This window comes from Haliaeetus albicilla, chromosome 3 (assembly GCF_947461875.1).
Source record: "Haliaeetus albicilla chromosome 3, bHalAlb1.1, whole genome shotgun sequence".
Classification (NCBI taxonomy): Eukaryota; Metazoa; Chordata; class Aves; order Accipitriformes; family Accipitridae; genus Haliaeetus; species Haliaeetus albicilla.
Window position 1 is genome coordinate 31642667 of NC_091485.1, and position 16919 is coordinate 31659585.

The 16919-nt window shown below is 41.6% G+C and overlaps 1 long non-coding RNA gene across 1 annotated transcript in view; it reads left to right on the plus strand.

Moving 5' to 3' along the window:
• Positions 1-229: 229 nt before the first annotated feature.
• The window catches only part of LOC138684749 (uncharacterized), a 59427-nt gene continuing 42737 nt past the window's right edge, over positions 230-16919 (plus strand). Inside the window, exons 1-2 of the long non-coding RNA XR_011324008.1 lie at positions 230-536; positions 15182-15289. This is a non-coding gene — a long non-coding RNA (uncharacterized lncRNA). The remainder of the gene's footprint in view (positions 537-15181; positions 15290-16919) is intronic.

Below are 16919 nucleotides of genomic sequence, written 5' to 3' on the forward strand. Positions count from 1 at the left end.
GCAACAAATTTCCAGACAAAAACATGGAGGAGGGAGAGTATGTATAGACACAGTCTGTGGGGGCCTGTGACTTCATCGCGCTTCACACGATAAAGAGGGTTCACTTCAGGAGCTGGTAACGGGACGGAGACTTGAAAGGCCAGGCTACAGGAAGCGGGGATGGTGAGTCAGGAAATGGCAGCCTTCCCTCCGAGTCATCCTTGAACCACTGCCCTGGTGTGCTCATAGTGGGAATCGGATTAGCAGAGATGCTGTTCCTTCAGAAGAGATTTCAAACTTGGGTCGTGACCATCTGATGTCGTTAAGCGTTACGTGCCGTTTCTTCTCGAGAGCACGGATTTCAGATCCCGCGTCTGGTCTGATCTCCAGCGTGGCTGCCCGTGTTTTGCAACCGCCCCTCTCCGCGGCGTGTGCGGGGGCACCGTGCCTCCTTTCTGGCCCGGCTTTCCATCCCAGTGCCGCGAGCCCTGTGACGCACCCGCCTGGCTTCTCGACGAAGCCACCGCACGGCCGTTGACCCAGAAGTTTCTTGCACGGTTGTTGAATAGCTGTAATTTCCTCTTACACGCACATTATTTTCTGTAACAGTTGATCGGCTTACCAGGAAAAGAAGAGATCTCTGCTGGGGGGGCTGGTAGCGTGATTTGGTGATGGCGGGGGTGCTTATCGGGAGGGTACGTGGAGTGACCGGCCAGGCAGGCAGCAGCAAGCCTTAGGCCGCCGTTGAGATCACAGCCTAGAAAAAGCACCTGACGGGGGGGGGTAGGGCCGCGTTCGTACCTGCGTCGCTTTTAATTAAAAGGACGAAGCGACGCTTTGTGGTGCATTATGACCCGAAAGGCGAGCGATCGCACCCGGGCCTGAAACGCCGCCCGCGCCAGGCGGGAGACCACCGAGCGACACCAGCCGGCGGGGCAGAAGGCCGCCACCTGCTCCCCCGCCCGGCGCCTCGGCCCCGTCCCCCCGCCGCGGCCCGGAGCTGCCTGCGGGCCCCCTGCCTGCGGGAGCGGCGGCGCCGCCAGCGGCCGCTAGATGCCGCCCCGTCCAACGGCTTGGCGGCGGCGGCGGCGGCTCGGCGGGGCCGCGGCTGCCCGCTCGGCCTCTGCGCGGCCGCCCGGGGAGCGCCGAGCCTGGCGCTGGCGGTGCCGCCTTTCCGCCCCAGGGAGCAGCGCAGGGGGCTGCGTTGCCTCGCGGTGTGTTCCGGGGGAGGCAGCTGGGCCAGCGGGTTTGGGCCAGCGGCCGAGCCGTGGGGACGGGGCCCGCCCGGGGGCGGGGGCCAGCGGCCGAGCCGGTGAGGGGAGCCAGGGTGGGAGGCAGCCCGCGATGGCCAGGCGGAGGCCAGGCGTGGGCCACCGGCCTCGCGGGGTGATGGGGCCCACGGCCGGGCAGGGCAGGGCAGGGCTGCGGCGGGGCTGGAGGCTCTTGACGGGGAGTAACGGCTTCGAGCTGCGGTGAAGTGGGGCTCCTGGGCCACGGGTAGGGTTGGGAGTGGTCCCTGGTGAGGCTGGTCAAGGCCGCCGAATTGAAGCCCTCGGGGCCCTGGCACTGGCAGGGATTCGTCACGCTTCTGCGGGGAGCGCAGAGCTACCAGCACAGGGGTCTTCTCATGGTGACAGAGGGGTAGGTGCCAGTGACGGAAACCGAGTGCTCTGTTCATTAGAGGGGTTCTCAAATGATCTTGCTTTAAGGCAAACTGACAACAAGCAGCCCTCAAATGGATTAGAGCAAGTAGTTTGGATGTTGAATTTCAGTAGCAATTGACTGCGTTGCCCTTTTGAACCTTGCGTGTTTCAGTTTTCCCTCATTGAGTATTCTTAAAAGAACGGATGCATTGACTTGCATGCATGGTTTTTGGGAGCAAAATCATCTGAAGAACACAGCCCCATGCTGTAACAGCCGGCTGGCTGTGTGCATTCATTGGGGAAAAAGTCAAAAGCAGTCCACACTTCAAGAATGGCTCTCAAGGAGGCCAAGGCCGCTGAGATTTTGGGATTATTCATATTTCAAAGCCAGTTTACAGTATAAAATTGTTTAGGGGCTAAAGGAATATAAGCAATTGTCATGTGCAGTTGTTTTTGGTTTTTGTTTTTGTTTTTTTTGTTTTTGTTTTTTTTTTTTGAGAGAGGTTTGTATTACTTAAAAATTGCTTACAATTGCTAATTTAGCATCTGCATGAAATGCTGTATTGTCTGGACTCCTATATTTGCAAACAGAACAGATAGCAGAAGTGTAATCACTTCCTGCACAGCTTCTTGGCTGCGACCTGGACTGACCCCATGAACAGCAAGTGAGGGTGAGCAGTATCGGACTTGGATGCTTTTTCCGCTGTCGCTGGTGTGTTAACCTAGGAAAACTGCTTGGCTTCTCTGCTGAGCTTGCCACGTAGTTCCATCTATAATGTAAACATCTGTCTACCAACTGCAGTGAAACCACGATTTCATTTTGTGTAGGCTACCGAACAGCTGTCAGATGGGAATAACTTCGGTTATCGCATGTCTTAACCAATGTCCTAGATGCAAGAGGTTCTGAATGCCTTTATCCTTGCTTGACTTTCCTGGTTTTGGACTGGATCCTTCTCAGCTATATGTTTTGAGACTCTTACTAGGCTTTTAAATACCCCCAAGAGTGTGCTGGATGTTATCCTCCTACAGAGCTCAAGTAGATTAGACAGGAGCATTGAGTTCATTGGATCACTATGGATCCATTCAGTTCTTCTGTGCATCTCCTATCCGCTAGTGTCCCATCTCTTAAAAGATTTTGTGATATTAGTTTTGACAGGATGCATTATGCTGTACAAGGTTATGTCTTAAAATCATAGAACTATGAAAAGAGGATTCCCAGGATAGCATCACAAGCAACTGTAATGGCAGATGAGCTGATATTTGAGAATTTATTTCTGTCAGCATGGGCATGCATGTTGCTTTCAAGGTGACAGTAGGTTATGAGTGAACATACCTGTGCAGCAAAATATACCATAGACTTGGAAATGTTTGGTTTGGAAAAAGAATGCTCTTTACATAAGTGAGTATGCATTTGGCAAACAAAAGCTGTGTTGAGCACTCACCAGACTTTTTGAAGTCAAATGGGAATTTCAAACCACTTGATCCTGCAGAGCAGGCTGTCCATATATATGAAGGAGCCTTGTAACGTTCATTCTGAAGTTAGAAAAATGGCCTAATTGAAGAGATGCTCATACAGATGGTTAGGCTTCAAGGGATTTATTTGGCTGAATACCCCAGAAGTCATCTTTAAGTTCTCTGTGACTCATCCAGGCTGTCTGAACTTCTTAAGCTGAAGAGAGGAAGCGATGAGCAGGTTCACTTATGACAGAGCTTCCTGTTTTGCCTTGAACAGAAGGTGTTTAGAAAGACCTTTTTCATGATGTTCTGGTGATCCAAGTTGAGTTCAGTGACTGGGCAAAAACAGGAGAGAAAATGCTGGTTGTGGGGTGCCATTCTTGCCAAACCTTTTCAGCCTCCAAGGAAGGCTTATTTTGGCAGAATGTTAAGCGATGCTTTTTGGTTTTCTTTTCATTTGGGGAGGCTGATGGGAATGATGCTCCTCCACAGGCACTGAACTATAAATATTTGACTTTTATACAACCAAAATGCCTCCGAGTAGACATGGAATAAGTGACGAAAAATGAGCTTTTACCAAACCTGTGGAATTCATTTGAACTTTGCCAGGTGTTTGGCTGTAAGACTGTGAGGTCCCATATTTAACAGCTCATATACTTTGCCAATAATATGTGAAGTGTTTCATTATCTTATACGCTGTAGTTGGCACACATCAGTTTGCAGGCAAAGAGCAATGGTTTATGATATTTGTGGATTCCATGTGCTGTTGTAGCCATGAAATGATGTGTGGTATATGATAAGACAAATATATAAGAATGAAAGAGCTCATATAGCAAATACAAGATACTTTCAAGTCTATGATAAGTAAAACCATAAATTGTTAAGTAACATCAGTATTTTGATTTTTGTCTCCTCTTATAAATGCCAGGAGTAAAAAAACAAGTAAGAGGCTTGCCTTCAGCTCACCCAAGATGTTCAAGGAGTACTTGGGACAGATGAAGAGCTATTTTATTTTGAGGCTGCAAAATAACCACGGCTTTTTAGGGTATTAATCCTAAAGGCATTTAATTTTTCACAAATTAAAGCTTAACGGACCAACTGCATACTCACACCAATTCCCAATATCCAGTGAAGTATTTCAATCAGTATTGAAATAATTACTGCAAGATTCTGGTTGGACGAAAAGGTCTTTGTGTGTATTTTTATGGATTTTTTTTTTTTTTCTCTGGTGTTTTCTCTGTTTTCTGAGTTTTAATTTTTCCAGAAAGAAATTCAAATGCTTGAAACTTTAACTTACTTCTAAGTAAATCTCTAATTGAACAAGTCTTTAATGTGTTGCTTTGCAGCATAGCAAAGTGTAAGTGTGCACTTCTTTCTTTATGTATAAATGTTTTGCTGAGGTAGGGTCTTAGTCTGAAAACCAACTGACTATTTACACCAGCAGCTCCCCAGGCATGGGAATCTAGTGTGTTGCAAGAGTGGCAATGTTTGCTGTGGCAGTGGTTGCAGCAGCCTGTGTGGTCTGCCCTCCTGGCCTTAGCAGCCTGTCTGGAGAACTGGCAGGAGTGAGCTTCCCCAGGAGACCTCAGTCCTTGGGTGAGCTCTCTTAACAGCCCACCAAGGAGTCACAGGGCTGCTACCCAGCTGCAGTGAGCAGGGCAGCTCAGGGAGATCTGCTGTGCCTCACCGATTGTAATCCAGAAAAAACACAAGCCCCAGGTGTCAAGAAGACTGGGGGGGAGAAAGTTAGGCTATGGAAAGCAGAACAGGTAGCTTCTCGCTATCCTGTCTTCTGCAAGAACTTTGGCAGACTCATGTGTTTGTGGTGGTTCTGCTGGTGCTTAGGATCTCTGTCAGATGCATTTTCTTTAGAGAGCTAGTGAACCTTTGCATACGAACAGGAAAGCATGTCATTTGTCTGATGCTGAATTTCAATATTTGTAGTATTTTTCCCCTTGAGGTGGTTTAGGAGTATAGAAGATGATTTAAATGAAATTTTTATTTTTATTTCTAGTGCATTTCTGTGCTGTAAACACTGAATGAAAAGCTGAAAGGCAGTCCCATCCCCTGGAGAGACTGGAGCCATCTGACCAAGAAATGATTAGACTAGTCAGTGGGGAAGACAAGGTGATGGGAAGATGTGGTAAGAATAATGTTGTGTATATGTATCTAAATTAGTAGATTGTAATACCTGGCTGGATGCAGGTCATCACTAGAAGAGTGTATTTGAAGTAGTCTGAATTCAATGGTTTCTTGTTATCAGAGAAACAGGCAGTTCTAGGAGATGCATGTTTTTCTTTGTGTTTAAAAGAAGCAAAATCTAAGAAACTTCCAAAAAGCCCAAATCTTTTGAGGAAAATGATGAAAATAAAGCTTTCGACTGAATCTGACTTACTATGCTGACACTTTTGTGGTTAGTCTCACTTCTAGTGACTGCACAGATACCATTCATTCATATTCCTGACATGACAGTAGTGAAGCCATTTCTCTGGCACTGATGATGTACTGGTAAGACCAGAGGATTCCTGGATCAGCTTTCTGCATTTGCTGCTTAACCTCCCTTTTGAAGAAGCTACCATATTTGGAGGAAGTAGCATACACAGGTCCAGATTCAGCAGTGTTTTTTTGGCTGATAGCAATTCGATACGGCATTATGCAATTTTTATTCTCCCAGCTTCCACAGTGGAGTTCATTATTTTCTATATTGTGTTGGTTGTCTGGATTCTCCATACATTGGATGGACAGAAACTTTCCACAGACATAAAAAATGATCAGCAGTTAGACTATGGAAATCTGTGTTTAAAACAGGCATAGATTTAGAGAGGACTTAAGGAGTGTCCTAACTATTAGTCTGTCATCTATTTTTGCTTGTTGGGCAGAAAATAATTCAGTATTGTCTAGCTTTTAGTGATAATATATCATGATTAGGGTATTTATGTAGGATAAGGATAGCAGAAAAATTCTGAGAAGGCTTGCTGGTACATTTCTTAGTGGTCTAATCCCAAGTCTGGATCAGTTACTGATGCCCTCTGAACAAGGTGGGAAAACCAAACATACCTGTTTGGGCCTTATGAAATGTCCTCTAAGTAGCCTTTGAAAACATGAGCAGAAGGTAAATTTTGGTTATTATTAATGAGCTGGTTTGATTTTGAACTACTGCTTAAATGAGAGAAACATCAGATTATTAGTGTCTATCAGTAATCAGCTAAATGAAATTTCATTAAAATACTTGTGAATAATTAATAAAATGAAATCATTGATGTTTTATCAAGTCTTTGTCTAAGACCTTAAGATAAATCTTGTGAAAATATGCAGTTTGCATGAATTGAAATAGAAAAGCCAGAATGTCATCTGCCTAAGACAAACCTGTACAATGCAGAGAAGAAAGTTACAGTTTAGGATAGCAGGAATTTGGGATATAATTTCAATATTCTTTCATCTTTGTTCTAAGACATCAGTTCATGTAGAAGTAATAAGGCACATCTGTATTTCAGTACACATCATTTTAGGTCTAGGAGTGCCAAGTGTGGAAATAAATTTTTCTTATGTTGCATTTTAATCAGGCTAAAATGACGGTTTTAGAGTCACACAGTGCACATAACAAGATAAGCAGTGCTGCTTCAGCACAGCTTGCATGTACTGTCAGAAAGAGGTATACACTCAGAAAGCAAATGACAGCCCTGAAGTTATGGTGATACTGTAAGGCACTGGTATACAATGGTTATCTTCTATATCATTCTTACAACCTTGGCACACATGGTTTATGCTCAAGAATTTAATTTCCTTAGTTTTATATTTTTACAGTCCTTAAAATCTGCCATATATCCAAGGATGAATATAGGCAATTAAAGAATTTCATAAAACTTAGTATCTTGAGGGGGGAAATTATTAGAAAGCTGAACATTTGTATCAACATTTTATTTACAATACTGTCTGTTCTCTCAATATATGCTCACAGCTCTCCGTTGTTGTTGGGAATTGCATATGCTGAAGTCAAGCAGTATTAAGCTTTCACGAGCAGATAATTAACAGATAAAGCAGATAAATGTAGTATCTCTGTGCTCTGTAAATTAGATGTTGGTCTTAAAGAGGTTTCTCAGAAGCCATAGTTATGGTTTTTTGCTTAGCTAAATTTCATATTCTTACATGTTATTTTTTTATTCAGTCTATAGTTTTTGAAAACATCAATATGCTTTATGGTGACTGATGATTTTTGTTTAAACTGCTTCTACACATCGCTATGAAATAATCTTCTATTTCAATGTAACTTGGAAATATGATCCATTTCTTTAGGTGTAGCTAATAATGCTCTGGACTCTTACTATTGTAATGGTGTTAATTCTTCCCAGTCTCTGTTCTGCTCGTCTGGCTTGCGCAAAGAGTTTAAAAAGGGCAGGAACCTAAGACCACCGGCATTGCAGGGAAATAACATCTGAAAAGCTCCCAATCTTACAGTCTGCCCTCCTGCTGATGAAGAGCAATAGCAGACTTGATTTGGGTTTATTTGTGGATGGATATTTTCTAAAAAATAACAAATCAAAGAAATAAATCAGTGCAGATCTTATATGACATTTTATCTGCTTTGATTTGTTGGTTGCTGTAGCATGACTGATAGAAAAGGAAGTACACTTCCTATTTTGCTACTGGGAGCATGCTTAAGCTTGTTTCATTTATTTACCTTTCTGTCATTTTGCTTATACTTCCAAACACATTCTACTACTTTTTTTTTTTTTTTTTACTTTTTCTTTCCAAATCCACAGATTTTATATTCATCAGTTCCTACTTAGTTTAACTTTTTTTTTTGCACCTTGGGTCAATCTTGCAGTTTCTATTTAGTCCTTACTTTGGAGAAAAGCCTTAGTGACTTCAACAGGTGGTCTGGAATCAGCTCTTGGTTATGCTGTATTGAGTACATGATGTCTGCTAGAGAAATGCAGCTGAAATCACTGTGCTTGTTTGTCTGGTTACAATCTGAAATTTTACGCCAAAATCTATATCGCCAGTCAGGCCCTCCAGAATTGCTCTTCAAATTTGCTTTATTACTGAAGTCTCATTGAGCTACTTGCATGATGGTTGAAGCAGTAAAGGGAGACTGCAAAGTCAGTACCCTCTTTTCAGAGCCCAAAGAAGGAGACATAGGAGTATATTTGTGACTCTCTTGACAAACAGGTTCAAAAAAGTCTACTACTGATTGGCTTGTGTGCTGCTTCAGCAGCTGAAAGTTGCCTTCTTTATTGAAATGATGGACTGTGGAGTGGAGAAGTCCTGTTCACATGTACACATAATGCATGTGCTGTAGGATTGGGGGAAATGAGATCCTATGTTTGTTTTTATATCCAGAATCTGCTCTGTTACGTTGCCAGGTTCCTTACTAGTTTCCTTGAATGCAGAAGAAGCATGTCTGTTTTGAAGGTGTTTTGCTAAAATTATGTTTCATTGTAAAGAACAGGTCTTATCCTGTTTGTTTTGCCTTTTTAAAAGCTACATTCACTTGTGGAATCGTATAAGCAGTTATTAATAGCCAAACAGTTAACAGTAAAACAAAGACGTCCATGTCTTTGATTTGGATTTAAGTCTTCGAATAATCTTTTGCTGAACTGTGCAAAACACTTCTATTGTGTGATCGTTTGAATCATCGCTAATGAAGTTGACACACCCATGATTTTGGTTTTGGCTTCGATACCTGGAGGACTTACTGAAGTGGCTGGAGGGTTTGGTTGTGTTCCACATCTCACAGCATCATGGGACACTGGGACAGTAGTTGCCTCAGGGAAGCAAGAGAAAGTCAAAACTGGCATCATCACTGTTCATCTTCACTCCCACTTTGATTCTGCTCTGGTTCCTTTTAGCTTCTCGCTTCTTTTCCTCAATGCAACAGCAGGAGAGCATCATAACTCGGTCTGTGCAGAAAAAAAAGACTAAAGATGGCTTGATCTCCATTTTTTAAGTATGTATCTGAGCGAAAGTGGGTGATACTTCAGGGTTCTTTACTTTGGCAAAGAGCATTTACAAAATCTAAATACTGGACATTTAAAGCTAATCAGATTTAACCTGGGAATAAATTGAAAAATGAGTTAAGCAAGGGTAAGTGATTATTGGAAAATTGCTAAGGTATATAGTGGACTATCCATAAGGAAGTCTTTAAAACAAGGTATCTTTCTAAAAGGTAGGTATTGTAAATTAACCAGAAGTTATAGCCTGTGTGATCAGGAGGCTGTTCCAAATGCAGATCATGGTTTCTGTTAAATTTCTAGGTCGTACCACAGAAAAGCAGTAAGGAAGAAGGGACTTGTTGCTCCTTTTTAAGTTACCAATACCTGTCAGCTTTTCTGTCAAACAGGTCTTATTAAAAATGGGTTGTATCTTGACAAGAATGATAAATGTTTAAACTCTATGGGGTTTTACTGTATTTCATTCTTAACTGAAAAGGTAGGCTCTCTTCAGGAAAAAAACAACCATGTTAATAACTTCTAATGTTCAAAATTGTTAAAGTGTGCTAGTTTGCAGTGTTGAGAGACTTTGCTTAGGTTGTAGGGTAGGAGAGGAAAGCTCTCTCCCTCTCTTTAAACTGTCCAGGTCCTGACCTCAGATTCGGGGGCATGCCTAGCTGTGCAGAAACCAAAGACTGCATCCTTTCTCCTCTTGCAGTATCAGTTCAGGAAGCAGGAATAATGGATCTCCTGAATGACAGCAGTGATGTTAGTATGGGATTTTGCTTGCAAAATTGTCTTCCCTTCCAGATGGGAAGGACCTGGCATCATCCTAGCTGGTGTCACTGTGATGGCTGCAGGACTATACCTGGCTTCTCCCACTTCTATGGAATGTAGGCAGAGCTGACACACCAGCCCTCATCAGCCTCTAAGAAGTGCCCTAAATTTATTCAGCCCTCTGGAAGCATCCTGTTTGCGTTTGGCATACTTAGAAGCTCAGAAATGATATTAATATAAGTATGCCAATAGGTAGAAGGAATGAAAGCAGCCATAATATTTGAATAGAAAACATACAGGAATAACAGAATAGCTTTGCTGGTGGAGAGGTGGCATGATACGTTAAAATTCAGGTTCAAACAAGCTAAATAACTGTATCACAGTATGCCTGTGGATTCCAGTTAGAAGGAATATTATAATGTTATGGTTACAATATTGATTACTTGGTTGGGCAACTAACAATGAACATGATATGCTAAGAGAGAGTAAAAAATCACAATAATAATGAAAAACTTTGTTTCTGTATAGATAGTGTAAACATCATATGGGCATATAAGACAGACCCGCTTTTTTTTTTTTTTTTTTTGACACCATGTATGACATTTCAGAGTAAATGGCCAAACAAGAGGAGAAACAGCTTGTGATTTAAGCCTAAGTTACTGTGCTGGACATGGTACAAAAGGTAACTACCAAAGAGTCAGTGCAGTAGTGATTGCCATGTACTGAAGCTCAATATTCCTGTGGGAGTGAAAGAGCCACAGAAGTGTTAGACAAAACTGATGAAACGTCTCTGAAAGGAAATTAAAACAGTCAAAATTCTAAATTTCTTGAAGTGCCATGAAGTATCAGGGGTGGTTTTAGAGTCTTTTTGATAGGTAATATGCATTTTCTCTTGAAAATTAGTTTCTAAACAGACTAAAAAAGAATAAAAGAAATAAAAAGACATAATTGAATATGTGGAAGTCATTCCAAATAAGGAACATACAAAAGAGAATAAACTTTCACAAGGTTCATATCAAACCATAGTAAGGTACACCCAAAAAAATTTGAAGAAAATTGTGAAAGACATAAAAGTAAATAAATTAACTCTTCTATTTCAAGCACATTTGAAGTTGAAACTCTGCTGATGTATCTCTAGAATCAGTATATGAAAGAAATGTGATAGCATTGTACTGATATTCAGTATGGAGGAGCTTACAGCTGCTACAACATTTTTTTGCAGGAGGTGCAGCAAAGAAATATATTCAAATTGAGGCAGAATAGTTTTAGGCTGAGTATAACAAAATTGTTATGAAATTCTGAGGACAGATGCTGCTTACCCAGGAGTTTAAATGACACAAATATGAAATTGCCAAATTGTTAACTGGAGTATGCATCCTAGCTGTTACTAGTAGAGGAATGGAAAGTGGCTGTTTGTGTTGCCAGTCTAGAGTGTCTGACTTTGTAGCAGGCAAACTGTTAGAAGCTAAGTAATGAAGATTAGGTGAGGAGACAGAGGGACATGTATCATGAAAGATTGCCATTGTGGTTTTGTAGCCCTGCTTCACTATTCTACCAATTTTTCTGAAGGAGTCAGCATAGGGCGGTTGGATGCTATGTGCTGCCTCTCCAAGAAACATGATCCACCACCATCGCCATTCATCTTATAAAATTACTGTGTTGTTCAGTAAGTGGGAAAGTTCCCTTCTGAGAAGGATGTGAGAAGTAAAAAGTTAAGTTTGCAGAGTAAAGGGATTTTTCCACTAGGGTCTTACTAGATTAGTCTGCGTACATGGGCCTATCGGTGTATTTATGAGAGGATGAAGGACAAGGTTGGCTTATTCAAGCAGGAAGGTCCTTTGCAGGGCAGTAGAAAAAGGTCATAATGCTTGCTGACTGAATGATAAAGTGGCAGATGAAATTCTATGTTAATAAATGCAAAATAATCCATTTAGGGGGAAAACCAGCTGCGACTATGTTATTCAATGCTAGACTCCACATTAGCTCTTACTTTTCAGGGAAGAGACCTGAAATGGTTGCAGGCAGGTCTATGCAAATTTTAGCTCACAGCCAGTGAGTCACTGTCAAAAAGATAAATAAATTTTAGGAATGAATAGGAAGGGGACAGAAAACTAAACAGAAACCATCCCTGACTTTGCTTAAATACAGGATACATTTCTTGTTATTTGTAACAGGCCAAGTAAATAGATCTTCATTTAGTTAAGTATTGACTGATTTCATAGGAAGCCAATCCAAATTTAAAAAAGCAGGCTCAAAGGGTGATTAAAGCGTCAAAATGTCTAAATGAAACTTTTCCCCTCAAAAATTAAGTTTTTCGAAGTCACTTTGCAAATTGCTTCTCCAAGTCCTTGCAGCTGTGGGATTCACAGACTCCGTAAGTTGGCTATACTTAAAAAGTGTCGTGATTCATCTGTCATACCATAACTACCAAGAAACATCATGCTGTTAGGAAAACAGTCTAGTGAGCAGCCCACAACGCTTATGGAGCCATTTCAATATCTCTTAGCATGTAAAGTTGCCCGTGATCATTGAATGGGCAAACATCCTCAGGTTTTTTGACATGTAATGGTATGGAGTGATGTTTAATAATGTCTTATGTTAGAGGTTGCAAGATAACTCTAAAAATCAATTTGTAGCAAATGACACTTCATGTACAAATCATTAGTTTAAAGACAGAATATTTCAATGTTAATTTTTATTATGGGTCAAAGAGAAAGAAGATGCAAGGTGAAAAACAGAGGTAATTTTTCTTGTGAGAAGAACAGAGGTATATAGTCATGCAAATGTCATGCGTATTAGCCAGAATTTTGTTAAGAGTTACCTTAGATTTATTTTCTCATTCCCATGCTTTCTGGGACTTGAAGTGGGAGGGTCATGTCTCCCGCTCCTTCCTGTGCAATAAATAGTTAACAACATGGACATTTTCAATGTCCTGGGGCAGGCCTTTGAGTTAACAATTAACATAGGAGAGACACCCTGTCAGTTATTGTTTCAGCCTCTTTTTCTGCAGACTGACAAAAGTATTCTGGTTCATGTTTGGCAATTTCACACTCAGAAGGATTTCTGTTAGCCAAAAGGTCTAAGTTGTTGTTATTATTGCCTTAATGTCAGCATAGATTCTGTAGGCTCTGGCAGAAATGATGAGGACAATTAGCCTTCCCTGTGCTTGAGATCTGACTGTTACACAAATTTAATCCTTAACAGTATCCACCAGTTGAACTACATAAATATGTCTAATGTATCTATATATGCATATAGATATAATGAAATCTGTATCGTTTCTTACTGCTGGACTACCAAAAGTTTTGGAAACCCATAATGATGTCTGTTGCCTTAGCAGAAGTTGCAGTAACTCTATTTATTTAGCATTATTTTTTTGGAAGGGCATATTGACTGCTGTAAGTGACATCAAACTCAGGCTGAAAGTTTCCAAACTGAGACAAACTCTGCCAAAACAGAAAGAATTCTGTTATTGTTGAGCTCTAGATGCCTAATGTGCAACTCTCAAACAGCAGTGCTATGTTTTGGGAAATACTGATCAACTGGGACCCAGAAGCAGGCAACAAAAAGACATTGCTGGCTCCAAATGGCAAATTCCCTTCTCTGAAAGGGCAAAATGAAAGGAGGTGAGGGATATTTACAGAGAGTGCTTGTTATTCCTCCTTCTTTATGCACTTCTAAATATGCAGTTTCCTATTTGAAAGAATTTCTCAGCTAGGTAAGACTTCTATTTCTTGCAGCTGATCAAACTAGAGGAAAATAAAGAGAGGAATAAGATCAGCATGGCTAGTAAGAATGAGAGTGATTCTCGAGCATACCATCCAACTTTGATTATATTTTGCAATTTACTGTAAATACCCTTATGATACTTTCATATTTTTGGGGGAATTCTTCAAACTTTTGCTCAACTAACTTCCATGGGAATTTATATGAATAATGACCTCTGGATTCTTGATGTGGAAATAATTATCCTCCTACTGGATAATACCTTGTCAGCCTGTCTAGTACTACCACAGATTTCTGTGTGTGCTCAGCTAGGCCAAGCCTTGAGAAATGAAGCTGCATCATGCTGCTTTGCTTTTCTTCCATCCTAAGGACTGTATACTTCTAGAAAGGGCAAACTTCATTCCTAGGCCTGGGAATGACTGACCGAATCACTCACCTTTTTTCTTCTTTTTTTTCTGGTTAACATCTTAGATGTGTTGTTCGTTCGTTCTTTTTAGTGTCTGTCTTGGAATAAAAATCTACGAAGAAGAAAACCTCCCTACTTGCATTGAAATTATAATATTTCCAATAAATGCTCATTTGCTTCCTTTGCTCACTTGTTTTATTTAAGGCATTACCAAGGTGTTGTAAAGGATAACTCATGATTGGGAGTCTGGGGATGTACGTTGTGACATGATGACACTGTCCACTCTGAGATACGAACAATGTAGACTTTGCTGATGGCACTGTGCTGACTCGTAGGGCCATGCTTCTCGCAAGGCTGGCAAATGGAAGAGGACAGGTGCTGAGCACCGCAGTTCTGGTAACGGTGGTGGCTGCAAGGCATGTGTGCTCCCAGTCTTGCCTTCAGGGGCATAAAAGCTCGCATGTAGCTAGTCAAGAAACAGACATGTATCAATAAAATAAAGCCAGGGTGTAATTAAACAATAAAACATGACAAACAGTGCATTTCTAGGGAATTACAACATGCCTTGGGTGGAGTTACAAGGCATGAGGCCAAAGGTTGGATGGCTTTAATCACCCAAGACACACAGAAAACCCCTAATGCCGACAGTGCTAGAGAAAGGAAGAGTGGGATGGTGTGGGCAGTCTTTCTGCATACAGTTTAGAAGTCAAGTTTTGATTTTGTCCTATTTGGGTACAGAACTGTCTGTCTGTCCTGCATGTGTTTTGCTGTGTATGGCCTCAACTGGTTAACCTACAAGACTGCAAAATGACACTGGCACGTCCAACCAGATAGTCACTTGTTCAGCACCCAAGTAGATCTAATGTGTGGAGCAGAAAGTTCTACCCTGGATTAAGGCAGTTTTTTCCAGCCTGTGTGCCTGGGCTGGGATTTCCCTGAGTAGAGTTCAAGAGCAATGCGAGCAGCTGCTAGGTCTGGTATGGGGAACAAGGAACCGGGAGAGTGAGAGGATCCTTGGGATGCTGGAAGCTGGACTGTTGAAGGGGGTCTGTGCTGAGGCTAAGGCTGGGGAGGCTTGAGATGACATATCTGGGGTAACAGACATCTTGTGACCATGGACTTGGCCAGAGAGGTCCAGAGGATGAGCTGGAAGCCAGAGTTACATTGTCCAGTGAGGTGGGACAAATGCTTTTCAGTGTGGATAATTAAAATATAATTGTGATACCACCGGGTGTCCTGATGGCTACTATTGTAATTCTGTACAGGGGGGCTGTGAGATTTCAAGAAGCTGTGAGTGGGATGGCCAGTTTCTTCTTCTTCATGCTGATCTGCTCCAAGTGACCTTTCTAAGGATCTGAAGTTCTACCCAAGAGGTAGGTATGAGGCAGTGCTTGCAGGTGTAGTGTTTCTCTTACCCTGTGTTCCTCCTCTTTGTTATCTTCTGGCATTTGGCTGGAGGGATAGAAGACTTCTGCAGAGACAGAAGACTTCTGCTGAGAACCACAGCTGGCAGCAGGATGTCGTCTCTCAGTGAGGGGCAGAAGCTAAATCCGGCGTGCTCGCTGCACGGCAGCTCCCAGGAGGGTGCGAGAGTAACAGGCTCTTGGAGAAGAGGTCTTGTGAGGTGGGAGTCTTTGTGTCGTGCTGGTAATAAAGTGTTCAAAGACAGAACATGCTGATTCACAGAAATTGAGACTGTTTGTGGGAAAGGGTTGGCTTTCACAAATATCTTGACTTGAAAACTATTGTGGAAATAAAGTTTTGGAACTGTCAGAATGTTTTGGTAGTTTCTAACTGAATGGCTTTCTCATTCAAAGTTACTTTTTGTTTTGAAAATTAAACTTAATAGCATATTTAAGAAGTTGCATTGAAAAGATATGTTTTGAAATTGTCAAAGCAAAATGTTGTCCTTGAACTCCAGGTTTTTTTCTTTGCTCTAGGTCTTTAGCTTTGAAAATTTTTATAATTTAAACCTTTCCTCTCACCTTGAAGTGTGGAAAAAAATATATCTAGAAAACTCTTTACAAGGAAACCTTTTCTCTCTCAGCTTAACATAAAGTGCCACTTTAACATGGAGTAGGCCCATTTAAAAACAACAAGTTTCTAATAAATTCACTTAAAAAATAAATAAAACAATTCTATTGCTACATAAGCCACCTTTTACTGCTGCAATTAGTCTCCCACAAGTACAACCAGGTTCTCTGATTTTAAGCTTAAAATGATTACTGATGATTGTAATGCACTCAAAAGAAACCAAACACAGATGGTTAAATTTGAACAATGTTTTTCTCACACAGTATTTAATGTTCAAGAAAGTCATAAAACAAAGAAGTCCCAATTCAGTACTGTGCAGCGTGTCCTGCTGATGTGTTTATTTCTGTTGCCTGGATTTTAATCACTGGGATGTGCTCACTTCAAATGTGATGCTAAACATTGCCTGTTATTATAATGCATTTCCCAGGAAAGTGCATTCTGACTAGCATGCAAAGCGCAGGAGAAAAACATAGGAGGATTATTATTATTTTTTTTTAAACTTGGCCTTAAGAAAAACAATGGTTCATTCTTTCAAGCCCTGGATCCTGAGTCCTATTTATACTGTTACCAGTTTGGCAAAGGGAAAGGGCCTTCCAAGTGAGTGTGAATTACAGTTGTACCTACAGCCTTGCACTGCCAGCGGGCCATACTCTAAGTGTGAATTCAGCTCCTCACAACTCGGTGTCATACTTTCTGCCCCCACTGTGCCAGGAAGCTTCATGGCGTGGCTCACAGCCTTACCAATGTGCTTAGTCAAGCTTGCAGGGCAGAATCCCAGTCCCCATCTGCTCTGCATGGACGTTAAAGATACCGCTATGCATTTTCCTAAGAGTAGTGGTTTGTTGCAGAGTTCTTGACTATAATTATGTCCCACAGTAACCGTTGTGCAGCAAGACATGAGTCAGTTGCCTACTTCCAGTCCAGCAGTGGTTGCGTTTTGGTGGTGATGCAGATTTCTGGAGCAGTGAG